General features: G+C 47.5%; 26 non-coding genes across 26 annotated transcripts; all 26 read left to right on the plus strand.

Moving 5' to 3' along the window:
• Positions 1-160: 160 nt before the first annotated feature.
• trnas-cga (transfer RNA serine (anticodon CGA)) lies at positions 161-242 on the plus strand. The gene has a single exon. It is a non-coding gene; the product is annotated as a tRNA-Ser (tRNA).
• Positions 243-720: 478 nt separating this feature from the next.
• Positions 721-802, plus strand: trnas-cga (transfer RNA serine (anticodon CGA)). Its single transcript has one exon. It is a non-coding gene; the product is annotated as a tRNA-Ser (tRNA).
• A 468-nt stretch (positions 803-1,270) lies between these two features.
• On the plus strand, positions 1,271-1,352 carry trnas-cga (transfer RNA serine (anticodon CGA)). The gene has a single exon. It is a non-coding gene; the product is annotated as a tRNA-Ser (tRNA).
• Positions 1,353-1,820: 468 nt separating this feature from the next.
• Positions 1,821-1,902, plus strand: trnas-cga (transfer RNA serine (anticodon CGA)). The gene has a single exon. It is a non-coding gene; the product is annotated as a tRNA-Ser (tRNA).
• A 468-nt stretch (positions 1,903-2,370) lies between these two features.
• trnas-cga (transfer RNA serine (anticodon CGA)) lies at positions 2,371-2,452 on the plus strand. The gene has a single exon. It is a non-coding gene; the product is annotated as a tRNA-Ser (tRNA).
• A 467-nt stretch (positions 2,453-2,919) lies between these two features.
• Positions 2,920-3,001, plus strand: trnas-cga (transfer RNA serine (anticodon CGA)). Its single transcript has one exon. It is a non-coding gene; the product is annotated as a tRNA-Ser (tRNA).
• Positions 3,002-3,477: 476 nt separating this feature from the next.
• Positions 3,478-3,559, plus strand: trnas-cga (transfer RNA serine (anticodon CGA)). The gene has a single exon. It is a non-coding gene; the product is annotated as a tRNA-Ser (tRNA).
• Positions 3,560-4,037: 478 nt separating this feature from the next.
• On the plus strand, positions 4,038-4,119 carry trnas-cga (transfer RNA serine (anticodon CGA)). Its single transcript has one exon. It is a non-coding gene; the product is annotated as a tRNA-Ser (tRNA).
• A 468-nt stretch (positions 4,120-4,587) lies between these two features.
• Positions 4,588-4,669, plus strand: trnas-uga (transfer RNA serine (anticodon UGA)). The gene has a single exon. It is a non-coding gene; the product is annotated as a tRNA-Ser (tRNA).
• Positions 4,670-5,695: 1,026 nt separating this feature from the next.
• trnas-cga (transfer RNA serine (anticodon CGA)) lies at positions 5,696-5,777 on the plus strand. The gene has a single exon. It is a non-coding gene; the product is annotated as a tRNA-Ser (tRNA).
• A 478-nt stretch (positions 5,778-6,255) lies between these two features.
• Positions 6,256-6,337, plus strand: trnas-cga (transfer RNA serine (anticodon CGA)). Its single transcript has one exon. It is a non-coding gene; the product is annotated as a tRNA-Ser (tRNA).
• Positions 6,338-7,355: 1,018 nt separating this feature from the next.
• trnas-cga (transfer RNA serine (anticodon CGA)) lies at positions 7,356-7,437 on the plus strand. Its single transcript has one exon. It is a non-coding gene; the product is annotated as a tRNA-Ser (tRNA).
• Positions 7,438-7,913: 476 nt separating this feature from the next.
• Positions 7,914-7,995, plus strand: trnas-cga (transfer RNA serine (anticodon CGA)). The gene has a single exon. It is a non-coding gene; the product is annotated as a tRNA-Ser (tRNA).
• A 1,020-nt stretch (positions 7,996-9,015) lies between these two features.
• Positions 9,016-9,097, plus strand: trnas-cga (transfer RNA serine (anticodon CGA)). The gene has a single exon. It is a non-coding gene; the product is annotated as a tRNA-Ser (tRNA).
• Positions 9,098-9,573: 476 nt separating this feature from the next.
• Positions 9,574-9,655, plus strand: trnas-cga (transfer RNA serine (anticodon CGA)). The gene has a single exon. It is a non-coding gene; the product is annotated as a tRNA-Ser (tRNA).
• Positions 9,656-10,683: 1,028 nt separating this feature from the next.
• Positions 10,684-10,765, plus strand: trnas-cga (transfer RNA serine (anticodon CGA)). The gene has a single exon. It is a non-coding gene; the product is annotated as a tRNA-Ser (tRNA).
• Positions 10,766-11,240: 475 nt separating this feature from the next.
• On the plus strand, positions 11,241-11,323 carry trnas-cga (transfer RNA serine (anticodon CGA)). The gene has a single exon. It is a non-coding gene; the product is annotated as a tRNA-Ser (tRNA).
• A 480-nt stretch (positions 11,324-11,803) lies between these two features.
• trnas-uga (transfer RNA serine (anticodon UGA)) lies at positions 11,804-11,885 on the plus strand. Its single transcript has one exon. It is a non-coding gene; the product is annotated as a tRNA-Ser (tRNA).
• A 1,582-nt stretch (positions 11,886-13,467) lies between these two features.
• Positions 13,468-13,549, plus strand: trnas-cga (transfer RNA serine (anticodon CGA)). The gene has a single exon. It is a non-coding gene; the product is annotated as a tRNA-Ser (tRNA).
• Positions 13,550-14,576: 1,027 nt separating this feature from the next.
• On the plus strand, positions 14,577-14,658 carry trnas-cga (transfer RNA serine (anticodon CGA)). Its single transcript has one exon. It is a non-coding gene; the product is annotated as a tRNA-Ser (tRNA).
• Positions 14,659-16,247: 1,589 nt separating this feature from the next.
• trnas-cga (transfer RNA serine (anticodon CGA)) lies at positions 16,248-16,328 on the plus strand. Its single transcript has one exon. It is a non-coding gene; the product is annotated as a tRNA-Ser (tRNA).
• Positions 16,329-16,804: 476 nt separating this feature from the next.
• trnas-cga (transfer RNA serine (anticodon CGA)) lies at positions 16,805-16,887 on the plus strand. Its single transcript has one exon. It is a non-coding gene; the product is annotated as a tRNA-Ser (tRNA).
• Positions 16,888-17,364: 477 nt separating this feature from the next.
• trnas-cga (transfer RNA serine (anticodon CGA)) lies at positions 17,365-17,446 on the plus strand. The gene has a single exon. It is a non-coding gene; the product is annotated as a tRNA-Ser (tRNA).
• Positions 17,447-17,912: 466 nt separating this feature from the next.
• Positions 17,913-17,994, plus strand: trnas-cga (transfer RNA serine (anticodon CGA)). Its single transcript has one exon. It is a non-coding gene; the product is annotated as a tRNA-Ser (tRNA).
• A 468-nt stretch (positions 17,995-18,462) lies between these two features.
• On the plus strand, positions 18,463-18,543 carry trnas-cga (transfer RNA serine (anticodon CGA)). Its single transcript has one exon. It is a non-coding gene; the product is annotated as a tRNA-Ser (tRNA).
• A 472-nt stretch (positions 18,544-19,015) lies between these two features.
• On the plus strand, positions 19,016-19,097 carry trnas-cga (transfer RNA serine (anticodon CGA)). Its single transcript has one exon. It is a non-coding gene; the product is annotated as a tRNA-Ser (tRNA).
• Positions 19,098-19,476: the final 379 nt, after the last annotated feature.

Here is a 19,476-nt window from a genome sequence, read left to right on the forward strand (position 1 = left end):
ACTTTTCAAATCGGGGTCATTACATCCTTTTGTGTCGAGAATCGGAGATGCCAGGCTTCTTTTAGCCACCTCATCCTGCAGCTTGCTTTTGTTTCTGAATCTTGGTGGCATCCTTGCTTCCCTGCCTGCAGTCAAGAGAGCTGTCTTGCTCCTGTTATACGTAGTCGTGGCCGAGAGGTTAAGGCGATGTACTCGAAATCCATTGGGGTCTCCCCATGCAGGTTCTAACCCTGCCGACTACGGTTCCTAAACTGCACTTTTGTGCTGAGAACTGTGCTTTCCAAAGCTTTTGCTCTCTCTGTTGTCATTTCTTGAAAGATTCTGCATGGCACTGTTTGGAGATACTGCGGTTATATAAAATGTGTAAAAAAATTAATTGGGTTCTTCCCGCACAGGTTTTGGTCCTGCTGACTATGTTCTTCACCTGCATCTCCCCAACAAGCATTTATGCACCTCCTCTGCAACAGACAAATATGACACTGGACCGTTTTGCAGCAGTGGCCCAGTGGCACGCTGTGATCTTAAAGGGGTTATTACTCTGTGTTGTGGCTGCAGCAACCACTTTTCAAATCGGGGTCATTACATCCTTTTGTGTCGAGAATCGGAGACGCCAGGCTTCTTTTAGCTACCTCGTCCTTCAGCTTGATTTTGTTTCTGAATCTTGGTGGAATCCCTGCTTCCCTGCCTGCAGTCAAGAGATCGGTCTGGCTCAAGTTATACATAGTTGTGGCCGAGAGGTTAAGGCGATGGACTCGAAATCCATTGGGGTCTCCCCGCGCAGGTTCAAACCCTGCCGACTATGGTTAATACACTGCCTTTTTGTGCTGATAACTGTGCCTTCCAAGGCTTTTGCTCTCTCTGCCCTCATTTCTTGTAAGATACTACATGGCACTGTGTGGAGATACTGCGGTTATATAAAGTATGAAAAAATTAATTGGGGTCTTCCCGCACAGGTTTCTGTCCTGCTGACTATGTTCTTCACCTGCATCTCCCCAACAAGCATTTATGCGCCTCCTCTGCAACAGACAAATATGACACTGGACTGTTTTGCAGCAGTGGCACGCTGTGATCTTAAAGGGTTTATTACTCTGTGTTGTGGCTGCAGCAACCACTTTTCAAATCGGGGTCATTACATCCTTTTGTGTCGAGAATCGAAGATGCCAGGCTTCTTTTAGCCACCTCATCATGCAGCTTGATTTTGTTTCCGAATCTTGGTGGAATCCCTGCTTCCCTGCCTGGAGTCAAGAGAGCTGTCTAGCCGCCTTTGAATGTAGTCGTGGCTGAGAGGTTAAGGCGATGGACTCGAAATCCATTGGGGTCTCCCCGCGCAGGTTCAAACCCTGCCGACTACGGTTCCTACACTGCCCTTTTGTGCTGATAACTGTGCCTTCCAAGGCTTTTGCTCTCTCTGCCCTCATTTCTTGTAAGATACTGCATGGCACTGTTTGGAGATACTGCGGTTATATAAAATGTGAAAAAATTAATTGGGTTCTTCCCGCACAGGTTTCTGTCCTGCTGACTATGTTCTTCACCTGCATCTCCCCAACAAGCATTTATGCGCCTCCTCTGCAACAGACAAATATGACACTGGACCGTTTTGCAGCAGTGGCATGCTGTGATCTTAAATGGGTTATTACTCTGTGTTGTGGCTGCAGCAACCACTTTTCAAATCGGGGTCATTACATCCTTTTGTGTCGAGAATCGGAGACGCCAGGCTTCTTTTAGCCACCTCGTCCTTCAGCTTGATTTTGTTTCCGAATCTTGGTGGAATCCCTGCTTCCCTGCCTGGAGTCAAGAGAGCTGTCTAGCCGCCTTTGAATGTAGTCGTGGCTGAGAGGTTAAGGCGATGGACTCGAAATCCATTGGGGTCTCCCCGCGCAGGTTCAAACCCTGCCGACTATGGTAACTACACTGCCTTTTTGTGCTGATAACTGTGCCTTCCAAGGCTTTTGCTCTCTCTGCCCTCATTTCTTGTAAGATACTACATGGCACTGTGTGGAGATACTGCGGTTATATAAAGTATGAAAAAATTAATTGGGGTCTTCCCGCACAGGTTTCTGTCCTGCTGACTATGTTCTTCACCTGCATCTCCCCAACAAGCATTTATGCGCCTCCTCTGCAACAGAGAAATATGACACTGGACCGTTTTGCAGCAGTGTCACACTGTGATCTTAAAGGGTTTATTACTCTGTGTTGTGGCTGCAGCAACCACTTTTCAAATCGGGGTCATTACATCCTTTTGTGTCGAGAATCGAAGATGCCAGGCTTCTTTTAGCCACCTCGTCCTTCAGCTTGATTTTGTTTCCGAATCTTGGTGGAATCCCTGCTTCCCTGCCGGCAGTCAAGAGAGCTGTCTAGCCACCATTAAATGTAGTCGTGGCCGAGAGGTTAAGGCGATGGACTCGAATTCCATTGGGGTCTCCCCGCGCAGGTTCAAACCCTGCCGACTACGGTTCCTACACTGCCCTTTTGTGCTGATAACTGTGCCTTCCAAGGCTTTTGCTCTCTCTGCCCTCATTTCTTGTAAGATACTGCATGGCACTGTTTGGAGATACTGCGGTTATATAAAATGTGAAAAAATTAATTGGGGTCTTCCGCACAGGTTTCTGTCCTGCTGACTATGTTCTTCACCTGCATCTCCCCAACAAGCATTTATGCGCCTCCTCTGCAACAGACAAATATGACACTGGACCGTTTTGCAGCAGTGGCATGCTGTGATCTTAAAGGGGTTATTACTCTGTGTTGTGGCTGCAGCAACCACTTTTCAAATCGGGGTCATTACATCCTTTTGTGTCGAGAATCGGAGACGCCAGGCTTCTTTTAGCCACCTCGTCCTTCAGATTGATTTTGTTTCCAAATCTTGGTGGAATCCCTGCTTCCCTGCCTGCAGTCAAGAGAGCTGTCTAGCCGCCTTTGAATGTAGTCGTGGCTGAGAGGTTAAGGCAATGGACTCGAAATCCATTGGGGTCTCCCCGCGCAGGTTCAAAACCTAACGACTATGGTTCCTACACTGCCTTTTTGTGTTGATAACTGTGCCTTCCAAGGCTTTTGCTCTCTCTGCCCTCATTTCTTGTAAGATACTGCATGGCACTGTGTGGAGATACTGCGGTTATATAAAGTGTGAAAAAATTAATTGGGTTCTTCCCGCACAGGTTTTGCTCTTGCTGACTATGTTCTTCACCTGCATCTCCCCAACAAGCATTTATGCGCCTCCTTTGCAACAGACAAATATGACACTGGACCATTTTGCAGCAGTGACCCAGTGGCACGCTGTGATCTTAAAGGGTTTATTACTCTGTGTTGTGGCTGCAGCAACCACTTTTCAAATCGGGTTCATTACATCCTTTTGTGTCGAGAATCGGAGATGCCAGGCTTCTTTTAGCCACCTCATCCTGCAGCTTGCTTTTGTTTCTGAATCTTGGTGGCATCCTTGCTTCCCTGCCTGCAGTCAAGAGAGCTGTCTTGCTCCCGTTATACGTAGTCGTGGCCGAGAGGTTAAGGCGATGTACTCGAAATCCATTGGGGTCTCCCCATGCAGGTTCTAACCCTGCCGACTACGGTTCCTAAACTGCACTTTTGTGCTGAGAACTGTGCTTTCCAAAGCTTTTGCTCTCTCTGTTGTCATTTCTTGAAAGATTCTGCATGGCACTGTTTGGAGATACTGCGGTTATATAAAATGTGTAAAAAAATTAATTGGGTTCTTCCCGCACAGGTTTTGGTCCTGCTGACTATGTTCTTCACCTGCATCTCCCCAACAAGCATTTATGCACCTCCTCTGCAACAGACAAATATGACACTGGATCGTTTTGCAGCAGTGGCCCAGTGGCACGCTGTGATCTTAAAGGGGTTATTACTCTGTGTTGTGGCTGCAGCAACCACTTTTCAAATCTGGGTCATTACATCCTTTTGTGTCGAGAATCGGAGACGCCAGGCTTCTTTTAGCTACCTCGTCCTTCAGCTTGATTTTGTTTCTGAATCTTGGTGGAATCCCTGCTTCCCTGCCTGCAGTCAAGAGATCGGTCTGGCTCAAGTTATACGTAGTTGTGGCTGAGAGGTTAAGGCGATGGACTCGAAATCCATTGGGGTCTCCCCGCGCAGGTTCAAACCCTGCCGACTATGGTTCCTACACTGCCTTTTTGTGCTGATAACTGTGCCTTCCAAGGCTTTTGCTCTCTCTGCCCTCATTTCTTGTAAGATACTACATGGCACTGTGTGGAGATACTGCGGTTATATAAAGTGTGAAAAAATTCATTGGGGTCTTCCCGCACAGGTTTCTGTCCTGCTGACTATGTTCTTCACCTGCATCTCCCCAACAAGCATTTATGCGCCTCCTCTGCAACAGACAAATATGACACTGGACTGTTTTGCAGCAGTGGCACGCTGTGATCTTAAAGGGTTTATTACTCTGTGTTGTGGCTGCAGCAACCACTTTTCAAATCGGGGTCATTACATCCTTTTGTGTCGAGAATCGAAGATGCCAGGCTTCTTTTAGCCACCTCGTCCTTCAGCTTGATTTTGTTTCCGAATCTTGGTGGAATCCCTGCTTCCCTGCCGGCAGTCAAGAGAGCTGTCTAGCCACCGTTAAATGTAGTCGTGGCCGAGAGGTTAAGGCGATGGACTTGAAATCCATTGGGGTCTCCCCGCACAGGTTCAAACCCTGCCGACTGCGGTTCCTACACTGCCCTTTTGTGCTGATAACTGTGCCTTCCAAGGCTTTTGCTCTCTCTGCCCTCATTTCTTGTAAGATACTGCATGGCACTGTTTGGAGATACTGCGGTTATATAAAATGTGAAAAAATTAATTGGGGTCTTCCCGCACAGGTTTCTGTCCTGCTGACTATGTTCTTCACCTGCATCTCCCCAACAAGCATTTATGCGCCTCCTCTGCAACAGACAAATATGACACTGGACCGTTTTGCAGCAGTGGCATGCTGTGATCTTAAATGGGTTATTACTCTGTGTTGTGGCTGCAGCAACCACTTTTCAAATCGGGGTCATTACATCCTTTTGTGTCGAGAATCGGAGACGCCAGGCTTCTTTTAGCTACCTCGTCCTTCAGCTTGATTTTGTTTCCAAATCTTGGTGGAATCCCTGCTTCCCTGCCTGCAGTCAAGAGAGCTGTCTAGCCTTTTTTGAATGTAGTCGTGGCTGAGAGGTTAAGGCAATGGACTCGAAATCCATTGGGGTCTCCCCGCGCAGGTTCAAACCCTAACGACTAAGGTTCCTACACTGCCTTTTTGTGCTGATAACTGTGCCTTCCAAGGCTTTTGCTCTCTCTGCCCTCATTTCTTGTAAGATACTGCATGGCACTGTGTGGAGATACTGCGGTTATATAAAGTGTGAAAAAATTAATTGGGTTCTTCCCGCACAGGTTTTGCTCTTGCTGACTATGTTCTTCACTTGCATCTCCCCAACAAGCATTTATGCGCCTCCTCTGCAACAGACAAATATGACACTGGACCATTTTGCAGCAGTGACCCAGTGGAACGCTGTGATCTTAAAGGGTTTATTACTCTGTGTTGTGGCTGCAGCAACCACTTTTCAAATCGGGGTCATTACATCCTTTTGTGTCGAGAATCGGAGATGCCAGGCTTCTTTTAGCCACCTCATCCTGCAGCTTGCTTTTGTTTCTGAATCTTGGTGGCATCCTTGCTTCCCTGCCTGCAGTCAAGAGAGCTGTCTTGCTCCTGTTATACGTAGTCGTGGCCGAGAGGTTAAGGCGATGTACTCGAAATCCATTGGGGTCTCCCCATGCAGGTTCTAACCCTGCCGACTACGGTTCCTAAACTACACTTTTGTGCTGAGAACTGTGCTTTCCAAAGCTTTTGCTCTCTCTGTTGTCATTTCTTGAAAGATTCTGCATGGCACTGTTTGGAGATACTGCGGTTATATAAAATGTGTAAAAAAATTAATTGGGTTCTTCCCGCACAGGTTTTGGTCCTGCTGACTATGTTCTTCACCTGCATCTCCCCAACAAGCATTTATGCACCTCCTCTGCAACAGACAAATATGACACTGGACCGTTTTGCAGCAGTGGCCCAGTGGCACGCTGTGATCTTAAAGGGGTTATTACTCTGTGTTGTGGCTGCAGCAACCACTTTTCAAATCGGGGTCATTACATCCTTTTGTGTCGAGAATCGGAGACGCCAGGCTTCTTTTAGCTACCTCGTCCTTCAGCTTGATTTTGTTTCTGAATCTTGGTGGAATCCCTGCTTCCCTGCCTGCAGTCAAGAGATCGGTCTGGCTCAAGTTATACATAGTCGTGGCCGAGAGGTTAAGGCGATGGACTCGAAATCCATTGGGGTCTCCCCGCTCAGGTTCAAACCCTGCTGACTATGGTTAATACACTGCCTTTTTGTGCTGATAACTGTGCCTTCCAAGGCTTTTGCTCTCTCTGCCCTCATTTCTTGTAAGATACTACATGGCACTGTGTGGAGATACTGCGGTTATATAAAGTATGAAAAAATTAATTGGGGTCTTCCCGCACAGGTTTCTGTCCTGCTGACTATGTTCTTCACCTGCATCTCCCCAACAAGCATTTATGCACCTCCTCTGCAACAGACAAATATGACACTGGACCGTTTTGCAGCAGTGGCACGCTGTGATCTTAAAGGGTTTATTACTCTGTGTTGTGGCTGGAGCAACCACTTTTCAAATCGGGGTCATTACATCCTTTTGTGTCGAGAATCGAAGATGCCAGGCTTCTTATAGCCACCTCGTCCTTCAGCTTGATTTTGTTTCCGAATCTTGGTGGAATCCCTGCTTCCCTGCCTGCAGTCAAGAGAGCTGTCTAGCAGTCATTAAATGTAGCCGTGGTCGAGAGTTTAAGGCAATGGACTTAAAATCCATTGGGGTCTCCCGGCACAGGTTCAAACCCTGCCGACTACGGTTCCTACACTGCCCTTTTGTGCTGATAACTGTGCCTTCCAAGGCTTTTGCTCTCTCTGCCCTCATTTCTTGTAAGATACTGCATGGCACTGTGTGGAGATACTGCGGTTATATAAAGTGTGAAAAAATTAATTGGGGTCTTCCCGCACAGGTTTCTGTCCTGCTGACTATGTTCTTCACCTGCATCTCCCCAACAAACATTTATGCGCCTCCTCTGCAACAGACAAATATGACACTGGACTGTTTTGCAGCAGTGGCACGCTGTGATCTTAAAGGGTTTATTACTCTGTGTTGTGGCTGCAGCAACCACTTTTCAAATCGGGGTCATTACATCCTTTTGTGTCGAGAATCGAAGATGCCAGGCTTCTTTTAGCCACCTCATCATGCAGCTTGATTTTGTTTCCGAATCTTGGTGGAATCCCTGCTTCCCTGCCTGGAGTCAAGAGAGCTGTCTAGCCGCCTTTGAATGTAGTCGTGGCTGAGAGGTTAAGGCGATGGACTCGAAATCCATTGGGGTCTCCCCGCGCAGGTTCAAACCCTGCCGACTATGGTTCCTACACTGCCTTTTTGTGCTGATAACTGTGCCTTCCAAGGCTTTTGCTCTCTCTGCCCTCATTTCTTGTAAGATACTGCATGGCACTGTGTGGAGATACTGCGGTTATATAAAGTGTGAAAAAATTAATTGGGTTCTTCCCGCACAGGTTTTGCTCTTGCTGACTATGTTCTTCACCTGCATCTCCCCAACAAGCATTTATGCGCCTCCTCTGCAACAGACAAATATGACACTGGACCATTTTGCAGCAGTGACCCAGTGGAACGCTGTGATCTTAAAGGGGTTATTACTCTGTGTTGTGGCTGCAGCAACCACTTTTCAAATCGGGGTCATTACATCCTTTTGTGTCGAGAATCGGAGATGCCAGGCTTCTTTTAGCCACCTCATCCTGCAGCTTGCTTTTGTTTCTGAATCTTGGTGGCATCCTTGCTTCCCTGCCGGCAGTCAAGAGAGCTGTCTTGCTCCCATTATACGTAGTCGTGGCCGAGAGGTTAAGGTGATGTACTCGAAATCCATTGGAGTCTCCCCATGCAGGTTCTAACCCTGCCGACTACGGTTCCTAAACTGCACTTTTGTGCTGAGAACTGTGCTTTCCAAAGCTTTTGCTCTCTCTGTTGTCATTTCTTGAAAGATTCTGCATGGCACTGTTTGGAGATACTGCGGTTATTTAAAATGTGTAAAAAAATTAATTGGGTTCTTCCCACACAGGTTTTGGTCCTGCTGACTATGTTCTTCACCTGCATCTCCCCAACAAGCATTTATGCACCTCCTCTGCAACAGACAAATATGACACTGGACCGTTTTGCAGCAGTGGCACGCTGTGATCTTAAAGGGTTTATTACTCTGTGTTGTGGCTGGAGCAACCACTTTTCAAATCGGGGTCATTACATCCTTTTGTGTCGAGAATCGAAGATGCCAGGCTTCTTATAGCCACCTCGTCCTTCAGCTTGATTTTGTTTCCGAATCTTGGTGGAATCCCTGCTTCCCTGCCTGCAGTCAAGAGAGCTGTCTAGCAGTCATTAAATGTAGCCGTGGTCGAGAGTTTAAGGCAATGGACTTAAAATCCATTGGGGTCTCCCGGCACAGGTTCAAACCCTGCCGACTACGGTTCCTACACTGCCCTTTTGTGCTGATAACTGTGCCTTCCAAGGCTTTTGCTCTCTCTGCCCTCATTTCTTGTAAGATACTGCATGGCACTGTGTGGAGATACTGCGGTTATATAAAGTGTGAAAAAATTAATTGGGGTCTTCCCGCACAGGTTTCTGTCCTGCTGACTATGTTCTTCACCTGCATCTCCCCAACAAACATTTATGCGCCTCCTCTGCAACAGACAAATATGACACTGGACTGTTTTGCAGCAGTGGCACGCTGTGATCTTAAAGGGTTTATTACTCTGTGTTGTGGCTGCAGCAACCACTTTTCAAATCGGGGTCATTACATCCTTTTGTGTCGAGAATCGAAGATGCCAGGCTTCTTTTAGCCACCTCATCATGCAGCTTGATTTTGTTTCCGAATCTTGGTGGAATCCCTGCTTCCCTGCCTGGAGTCAAGAGAGCTGTCTAGCCACCTTTGAATGTAGTCGTGGCTGAGAGGTTAAGGCGATGGACTCGAAATCCATTGGGGTCTCCCCGCGCAGGTTCAAACCCTGCCGACTATGGTTCCTACACTGCCTTTTTGTGCTGATAACTGTGCCTTCCAAGGCTTTTGCTCTCTCTGCCCTCATTTCTTGTAAGATACTGCATGGCACTGTGTGGAGATACTGCGGTTATATAAAGTGTGAAAAAATTAATTGGGTTCTTCCCGCACAGGTTTTGCTCTTGCTGACTATGTTCTTCACCTGCATCTCCCCAACAAGCATTTATGCGCCTCCTCTGCAACAGACAAATATGACACTGGACCATTTTGCAGCAGTGACCCAGTGGAACGCTGTGATCTTAAAGGGGTTATTACTCTGTGTTGTGGCTGCAGCAACCACTTTTCAAATCGGGGTCATTACATCCTTTTGTGTCGAGAATCGGAGATGCCAGGCTTCTTTTAGCCACCTCATCCTGCAGCTTGCTTTTGTTTCTGAATCTTGGTGGCATCCTTGCTTCCCTGCCGGCAGTCAAGAGAGCTGTCTTGCTCCCATTATACGTAGTCGTGGCCGAGAGGTTAAGGTGATGTACTCGAAATCCATTGGAGTCTCCCCATGCAGGTTCTAACCCTGCCGGCTACGGTTCCTAAACTGCACTTTTGTGCTGAGAACTGTGCTTTCCAAAGCTTTTGCTCTCTCTGTTGTCATTTCTTGAAAGATTCTGCATGGCACTGTTTGGAGATACTGCGGTTATTTAAAATGTGTAAAAAAATTAATTGGGTTCTTCCCACACAGGTTTTGGTCCTGCTGACTATGTTCTTCACCTGCATCTCCCCAACAAGCATTTATGCACCTCCTCTGCAACAGACAAATATGACACTGGACCGTTTTGCAGCAGTGGCCCAGTGGCACGCTGTGATCTTAAAGGGGTCATTACTCTGTGTTGTGGCTGCAGCAACCACTTTTCAAATCGGGGTCATTACATCCTTTTGTGTCGAGAATCGAAGATGCCAGGCTTCTTTTAGCCACCTCGTCCTTCAGCTTGAGTTTGTTTCCGAATCTTGGTGGAATCCCTGCTTCCCTGCCGGCAGTCAAGAGAGCTGTCTAGCCACCGTTAAATGTAGCCGTGGTCGAGAGTTTAAGGCAATGGACTTAAAATCCATTGGGGTCTCCCGGCACAGGTTCAAACCCTGCCGACTACGGTTCCTACACTGCCCTTTTGTGCTGATAACTGTGCCTTCCAAGGCTTTTGCTCTCTCTGCCCTCATTTCTTGTAAGATACTGCATGGCACTGTGTGGAGATACTGCGGTTATATAAAGTGTGAAAAAATTAATTGGGGTCTTCCCGCACAGGTTTCTGTCCTGCTGACTATGTTCTTCACCTGCATCTCCCCAACAAACATTTATGCGCCTCCTCTGCAACAGACAAATATGACACTGGACTGTTTTGCAGCAGTGGCACGCTGTGATCTTAAAGGGTTTATTACTCTGTGTTGTGGCTGCAGCAACCACTTTTCAAATCGGGGTCATTACATCCTTTTGTGTCGAGAATCGAAGATGCCAGGCTTCTTTTAGCCACCTCATCATGCAGCTTGATTTTGTTGCCGAATCTTGGTGGAATCCCTGCTTCCCTGCCTGGAGTCAAGAGAGCTGTCTAGCCGCCTTTGAATGTAGTCGTGGCTGAGAGGTTAAGGCGATGGACTCGAAATCCATTGGGGTCTCCCCGCGCAGGTTCAAACCCTGCCGACTATGGTTCCTACACTGCCTTTTTGTGCTGATAACTGTGCCTTCCAAGGCTTTTGCTCTCTCTGCCCTCATTTCTTGTAAGATACTGCATGGCACTGTGTGGAGATACTGCGGTTATATAAAGTGTGAAAAAATTAATTGGGTTCTTCCCGCACAGGTTTTGCTCTTGCTGACTATGTTCTTCACCTGCATCTCCCCAACAAGCATTTATGCGCCTCCTCTGCAACAGACAAATATGACACTGGACCATTTTGCAGCAGTGACCCAGTGAACGCTGTGATCTTAAAGGGTTATTACTCTGTGTTGTGGCTGCAGCAACCACTTTTCAAATCGGGGTCATTACATCCTTTTGTGTCGAGAATCGGGAGATGCCAGGCTTCTTTTAGCCACCTCATCCTGCAGCTTGCTTTTGTTTCTGAATCTTGGTGGCATCCTTGCTTCCCTGCCGGCAGTCAAGAGAGCTGTCTTGCTCCCATTATACGTAGTCGTGGCCGAGAGGTTAAGGTGATGTACTCGAAATCCATTTGGAGTCTCCCCATGCAGGTTCTAACCCTGCCGACTACGGTTCCTAAACTGCACTTTTGTGCTGAGAACTGTGCTTTCCAAAGCTTTTGCTCTCTCTGTTGTCATTTCTTGAAAGATTCTGCATGGCACTGTTTGGAGATACTGCGGTTATTAAAATGTGTAAAAAAATTAATTGGGTTCTTCCCGCACAGGTTTTGGTCCTGCTGACTATGTTCTTCACCTGCAATCTCCCCAACAAGCATTTATGCACCTCCTCTGCAACAGACAAATATGACACTGGACCGTTTTGCAGCAGTGGGCCCAGTGGCACGCTGTGATCTTAAAGGGGTTCATTACTCCTGTGTTGTGGCTGCAGCAACCACTTTTCAAATCGGGGTCATTACATCCTTTTGTGTCGAGAATGAAGATGCCAGGCTTCTTTTAGCCACCTCGTCCTTCAGCTTGATTTTGTTTCCGAATCTTGGTGGAATCCCTGCTTCCCTGCCGGCAGTCAAGAGAGCTGTCTAGCCACCATTAAATGTAGTCGTGGCCGAGAGGTTAAGGCGATGGACTTGAAATCCATTGGGGTCTCCCCGCTCAGGTTCAAACCCTGCTGACTACGGTTCCTACACTGCCTTTTTGTGCTGATAACTGTGCCTTCCAAGGCTTTTGCTCTCTCTGCCCTCATTTCTTGTAAGATACTACATGGCACTGTGTGGAGATACTGCGGTTATATAAAGTATGAAAAAAATTAATTGGGGTCTTCCCGCACAGGTTTCTGTCCTGCTGACTATGTTCTTCACCTGCATCTCCCCAACAAGCATTTATGCACCTCCTCTGCAACAGACAAATATGACACTGGACCGTTTTGCAGCAGTGGCATGCTGTGATCTTAAAGGGTTTATTACTCTGTGTTGTGGCTGCAGCAACCACTTTTCAAATCGGGGTCATTACATCCTTTTGTGTCGAGAATCGGAGATGCCAGGCTTCTTTTAGCCACCTCGTCCTTCAGCTTGATTTTGTTTCCGAATCTTGGTGGAATCCCTGCTTCCCTGCCTGCAGTCAAGAGAGCTGTCTAGCCTTTTTGAATGTAGTCCGTGGCTGAGAGGTTTAAGGCAATGGACTCGAAAATCCATTGGGGTCTCCCGCGCAGGTTCAAACCCTAACGACTACGGTTCCTACACTGCCTTTTTGTGCTGATAACTGTGCCTTCCAAGGCTTTTGCTCTCTCTGCCCTCATTTCTTGTAAGATACTGCATGGCACTGTGTGGAGATACTGCGGTTATATAAAGTGTGAAAAAATTAATTGGGTTCTTCCCGCACAGGTTTGCTCTTGCTGACTATGTTCTTCACTTGCATCTCCCCAACAAGCATTTATGCGCCTCCTCTGCAACAGACAATATGACACTGGACCATTTTGCAGCAGTGACCCAGTGGAACGCTGTGATCTTAAAGGGTTTATTACTCTGTGTGTGGCTGCAGCAACCACTTTTCAAATCGGGGGTCATTACATCCTTTTGTGTCGGAGAATCGGAGATGCCAGGCTTCTTTTAGCCACCTCATCCTGCAGCTTGCTTTTGTTTCTGAATCTTGGTGGCATCCTTGCTTCCCTGCCTGCAGTCAAGAGAGCTGTCTTGCTCCAGTTATACGTAGTCGTGGCCGAGAGGTTAAGGCAATGTACTCGAATCCATTGGGGTCTCCCCGCGCAGGTTCAAACCCTGCCGACTACGGTTCCTACAACTGCCTTTTGTGCTGATAACTGTGCTTCCAAGGCTTTTGCTCTCTCTGCCCTCAATTTCTTGTAAGATACTGCATGGCACTGTGTGGAGATACTGCGGTTATATAAAGTGTGAAAAAATTAATTGGGTTCTTCCCGCACAGGTTTTGGTCCTGCTGACTATGTTCTTCACCTGCATCTCCCCCAACAAGCATTTATGCGCCTCCTCTGCAACAGACAAATATGACACTGGACATTTTGCAGCAGTGGCCCAGTGGCAACGCTTGATCTAAAGGGGTTATTACTCTGTGTTGTGGCTGCAGCAACCACTTTTCAAATCGGGGTCATTACATCCTTTTGTGTCGAGAATTCGGAGATGCCAGGCTTCTTTTAGCCACCTCGTCCTTCAGCTTGATTTTGTTTCTGAATCTTGGTGGCATCCCTGCTTCCCTGCCGGCAGTCAAGGAGCGTCTGGCTCAAGTTATACATAGTCGTGGCCGAGAGGTTAAGGCGATGGACTCGAAATCCATTGGGGTCTCCCCGCTCAGGTTCAAACCCTGCTGACTATGGTTAATACACTGCCTTTTTGTGCTGATAACTGTGCCTTCCAAGGCTTTTTGCTCTCTCTGCCCTCATTTCTTGTTAAGATACTACATGGCACTGTGTGGAGATACTGCGGTTATATAAAGTATGAAAAAATTAATTGGGGTCTTCCCGCACAGGTTTCTGTCCTGCTGACTATGTTCTTCACCTGCATCTCCCCAAACAAGCATTTATGCACCTCCCTCTGCCAACAGACAAATATGACACTGGACCGTTTTGCAGCAGTGGCACGCTGTTGATCTTAAAGGGTTTATTACTCTGTGTTGTGGCTGGAGCAACCACTTTTCAAATCGGGGTCATTACATCCTTTTTGTGTCGAGAATCGAAGATGCCAGGCTTCTTTATAGCCACCTCGTCCTTCAGCTTGATTTTGTTTCCGAATCTTGGTGGAATCCCTGCTTCCCTGCCTGCAGTCAAGAGAGCTGTCTAGCAGTCATTAAATGTAGCCGTGGTCGAGAGTTTAAGGCAATGGACTTAAAATCCATTGGGGTCTCCCGGCACAGGTTCAAACCCTGCCGACTACGGTTCCTACACTGCCCTTTTGTGCTGATAACTGTGCCTTCCAAGGCTTTTGCTCTCTCTGCCCTCATTTCTTGTAAGATACTGCATGGCACTGTGTGGAGATACTGCGGTTATATAAAGTGTGAAAAAATTAATTGGGGTCTTCCCGCACAGGTTTCTGTCCTGCTGACTATGTTCTTCACCTGCATCTCCCCAACAAACATTTATGCGCCTCCTCTGCAACAGACAAATATGACACTGGACTGTTTTGCAGCAGTGGCACGCTGGTGATCTTAAAGGGTTTATTACTCTGTGTTGTGGCTGCAGCAACCACTTTTCAAATCGGGGTCATTACATCCTTTTGTGTCGAGAATCGAAGATGCCAGGCTTCTTTTAGCCACCTCATCATGCAGCTTGATTTTGTTTCCGAATCTTGGTGGAATCCCTGCTTCCCTGCCTGGAGTCAAGAGAGCTGTCTAGCCGCCTTTGAATGTAGTCGTGGCTGAGAGGTTAAGGCGATGGACTCGAAATCCATTGGGGTCTCCCCGCGCAGGTTCAAACCCTGCCGACTATGGTTCCTACACTGCCTTTTTGTGCTGATAACTGTGCCTTCCAAGGCTTTTGCTCTCTCTGCCCTCATTTCTTGTAAGATACTGCATGGCACTGTGTGGAGATACTGCGGTTATATAAAGTGTGAAAAAATTAATTGGGTTCTTCCCGCACAGGTTTTGCTCTTGCTGACTATGTTCTTCACCTGCATCTCCCCAACAAGCATTTATGCGCCTCCTCTGCAACAGACAAATATGACACTGGACCATTTTGCAGCAGTGACCCAGTGGAACGCTGTGATCTTAAAGGGGTTATTACTCTGTGTTGTGGCTGCAGCAACCACTTTTCAAATCGGGGTCATTACATCCTTTTGTGTCGAGAATCGGAGATGCCAGGCTTCTTTTAGCCACCTCATCCTGCAGCTTGCTTTTGTTTTCTGAATCTTGGTGGCATCCTTGCTTCCCTGCCGGCAGTCAAGAAGCTGTCTTGCTCCCATTATACGTAGTCGTGGCCGAGAGGTTAAGGTGATGTACTCGAAATCCTTTGGAGTCTCCCCATGCAGGTTCTAACCCTGCCGACTACGGTTTCCTAAACTGCACTTTTGTAATGAGAACTGTGCTTTCCAAAGCTTTTGCTCTCTCTGTTGTCATTTCTTGAAAGATTCTGCATGGCACTGTTTGGAGATACTGCGGTTATTTAAAATGTGTAAAAAATTAATTGGGTTCTTCCCACACAGGTTTTGGTCCTGCTGACTATGTTCTTCACCTGCATCTCCCCCAACAAGCATTTATGCACCTCCTCTGCAACAGACAAATATGACACTGGACCGTTTTGCCAGCAGTGGCCCAGTGGCACGCTGTGATCTTAAAGGGGTCATTACTCTGTGTGTGGCTGCAGCAACCACTTTTCAAATCGGGGTCATTACATCCTTTGTGTCGAGAATCGAAGATGCCAGGCTTCTTTTAGCCACCTCGTCCTTCAGCTTGAGTTTGTTTCCGAATCTTGGTGGAATCCCTGCTTCCCTGCCGGCAGTCAAGAGAGCTGTCTAGCCACCGTTAAATGTAGCCGTGGTCGAGAGTTTAAGGCAATGGACTTAAAATCCATTGGGGTCTCCCGGCACAGGTTCAAACCCTGCCGACTACGGTTCCTACACTGCCCTTTTGTGCTGATAACTGTGCCTTCCAAGGCTTTTGCTCTCTCTGCCCTCATTTCTTGTAAGATACTGCATGGCACTGTGTGGAGATACTGCGGTTATATAAAGTGTGAAAAAATTAATTGGGGTCTTCCCGCACAGGTTTCTGTCCTGCTGGACTATGTTCTTCACCTGCATCTCCCCAACAAACATTTATGCGCCTCCCTCTGCAAACAGACAAATATGACACTGGACTGTTTTGCAGCAGTGCACGCTGTGATCTTAAAGGGTTTATTACTCTGTGTTGTGGCTGCAGCAACCACTTTTCAAATCGGGGTCATTACATCCTTTTGTGTCGAGAATCGAAGATGCCAGGCTTCTTTTAGCCACCTCATCATGCAGCTTTGATTTTGTTGCCGAATCTTGGTGGAATCCCTGCTTCCCTGCCTGGAGTCAAGAGAGCTGTCTAGCCGCCTTTGAATGTAGTCGTGGCTGAGAGGTTAGGCGATGGACTCGAAATCCATTGGGGTCTCCCCGCGCAGGTTCAAACCCTGCCGACTATGGTTCCTACACTGCCTTTTTGTGCTGATAACTGTGCCTTCCAAGGCTTTTGCTCTCTCTGCCCTCATTTCTTGTAAGATACTGCATGGCACTGTGTGGAGATACTGCGGTTATATAAAGTGTGAAAAAATTAATTGGGTTCTTCCCGCACAGGTTTTGCTCTTGCTGACTATGTTCTTCACCTGCATCTCCCCAACAAGCATTTATGCGCCTCCTCTGCAACAGACAAATATGACACTGGACCATTTTGCAGCAGTGACCCAGTGGCACGCTGTGATCTTAAAGGGGTTATTACTCTGTGTTGTGGCTGCAGCAACCACTTTTCAAATCGGGGTCATTACATCCTTTTGTGTCGAGAATCGGAGATGCCAGGCTTCTTTTAGCCACCTCATCCTGCAGCTTGCTTTTGTTTCTGAATCTTGGTGGCATCCTTGCTTCCCTGCCTGCAGTCAAGAGAGCTGTCTTGCTCCCATTATACGTAGTCGTGGCCGAGAGGTTAAGGCGATGTACTCGAAATCCATTGGGGTCTCCCCATGCAGGTTCTAAACCCTGCCGACTACGGTTCCTAAACTGCACTTTTTGTGCTGAGAACTGTGCTTTCCAAAGCTTTTGCTCTCTCTGTTGTCATTTCTTGAAAGATACTGCATGGCACTGTTTGGAGATACTGCGGTTATATAAAATGTGTAAAAAAATTAATTGGGTTCTTCCCACAGGTTTTGGTCCTGCTGACTATGTTCTTCACCTGCATCTCCCCAACAAGCATTTATGCGCCTCCTCTGCAACAGACAAATATGACACTGGACCGTTTTGCAGCAGTGGCCCAGTGGCACGCTGTGATCTTAAAGGGGTTATTACTCTGTGTTGTGGCTGCAGCAACCACTTTTCAAATCGGGGTCATTACATCCTTTTGTGTCGAGAATCGGAGACGCCAGGCTTCTTTTAGCCACCTCGTCCTTCAGCTTGATTTTGTTTCCGAATCTTGGTGGAATCCCTGCTTCCCTGCCTGCAGTCAAGAGAGCTGTCTAGCCACCGTTAAATGTAGTCGTGGCCGAGAGGTTAAGGCGATGGACTCGAAATCCATTGGGGTCTCCCGGCGCAGGTTCAAACCCTGCCGACTACGGTTCCTACACTGCCCTTTTGTGCTGATAACTGTGCCTTCCAAGGCTTTTGCTCTCTCTGCCCTCATTTCTTGTAAGATACTGCATGGCACTGTGTGGAGATACTGCGGTTATATAAAGTGTGAAAAAATTAATTGGGGTCTTCCCGCACAGGTTTCTGTCCTGCTGACTATGTTCTTCACCTGCATCTCCCCAACAAGCATTTATGCGCCTCCTCTGCAACAGACAAATATGACACTGGACCTGTTTTGCAGCAGTGGCACGCTGTGATCTTAAAGGTTTATTACTCTGTGTTGTGGCTGCAGCAACCACTTTTCAAATCGGGGTCATTACATCCTTTTGTGTCGAGAATCGAAGATGCCAGGCTTCTTTTAGCCACCTCATCCTGCAGCTTGATTTTGTTTCCGAATCTTGGTGGATCCCTGCTTCCCTGCCTGCAGTCAAGAGAGCTGTCTAGCCGCCTTTAATGTAGTCGTGGCTGAGAGGTTAAGGCGATGGACTCGAAATCCATTGGGGTCTCCCCGCGCAGGTTCAAACCCTGCCGACTAGGTTCCTACACTGCCTTTTGTGCTGATAACTGTGCCTTCCAAGGCTTTTGCTCTCTCTGCCCTCATTTCTTGTAAGATACTGCATGGCACTGTGTGGAGATACTGCGGTTATATAAAGTGTGAAAAAAATTAATTGGGTCTTCCCGCACAGGTTTGCTCTTGCTGACTATGTTCTTCACCTGCATCTCCCCAACAAGCATTTATGCGCCTCCTCTGCAACAGACAAATATGACACTGGACCGTTTTGCAGCAGCCCAGTGGCACGCTGTGATCTTAAAGGGTTTATTACTCTGTGTTGTGGCTGCAGCAACCACTTTTCAAATCGGGGTCATTACATCCTTTTGTGTCGAGAATCGGAGATGCCAGGCTTCTTTTAGCCACCTCATCCTTCAGCTTGATTTTGTTTCTGAATCTTGGTGGCATCCTTGCTTCCCTGCCTGCAGTCAAGAGAGCTGTCTACTCCCATTAACGTAGTCGTGGCCGAGAGGTTAAGGCGATGTACTCGAAATCCATTGGGGTCTCCCGCGCAGGTTCAAACCCTGCCGACTACGGTTCCTACACTGCACTTTTGTGCTGATAACTGTGCCTTCCAAAGCTTTTGCTCTCTCTGCCCTCATTTCTTGTAAGATACTGCATGGCACTGTTTGGAGATACTGCGGTTATATAAATGTAAAAAAATTAATTGGGTTCTCCCCACAGGTTTTTGTCCTGCTGACTATGTTCTTCACCTGCATCTCCCCAACAAGCATTTATGCGCCTCCTCTGCAACAGACAAATATGACACTGGACCGTTTTGCAGCAGTGGCCCAGTGGCACGCTGTGATCTTAAAGGGGTTATTACTCTGTGTTGTGGCTGCAGCAACCACTTTTCAAATCGGGGTCATTACATCCTTTTGTGTCGAGAATCGAAGATGCCAGGCTTCTTTTAGCCACCTCGTCCTTCAGCTTGATTTTGTTTCCGAATCTTGGTGGATCCCTGCTTCCCTGCCGGCAGTCAAGAGAGCTGTCTAGCCACCGTTAAATGTAGTCGTGGCCGAGAGGTTAAGGCGATGGACTCGAAATCCATTGGGGTCTCCCCGCGCAGGTTCAAACCCTGCCGACTACGGTTCCTACACTGCCTTTTGTGCTGATAACTGTGCCTTCCAAGGCTTTTGCTCTCTCTGCCTCATTTCTTGTAAGATACTGCATGGCACTGTTTGGAGATACTGCGGTTATATAAATGTGAAAAAATTAATTGGGGTCTTCCCGCACAGGTTCTGTCCTGCTGACTATGTTCTTCACCTGCATCTCCCCAACAAGCATTTATGCGCCTCCTCTGCAACAGACAAATATGACACTGGACCGTTTTGCAGCAGTGGCATGCTGTGATCTTAAAGGGGTTATTACTCTGTGTTGTGGCTGCAGCAACCACTTTTCAAATCGGGGTCATTACATCCTTTTGTGTCGAGAATCGGAGACGCCAGGCTTCTTTTAGCCACCTCGTC

The sequence above is a fragment of the Carassius auratus genome, chromosome 20 (genome assembly GCF_003368295.1).
Source record: "Carassius auratus strain Wakin chromosome 20, ASM336829v1, whole genome shotgun sequence".
Taxonomy (NCBI): domain Eukaryota; kingdom Metazoa; phylum Chordata; class Actinopteri; order Cypriniformes; family Cyprinidae; genus Carassius; species Carassius auratus.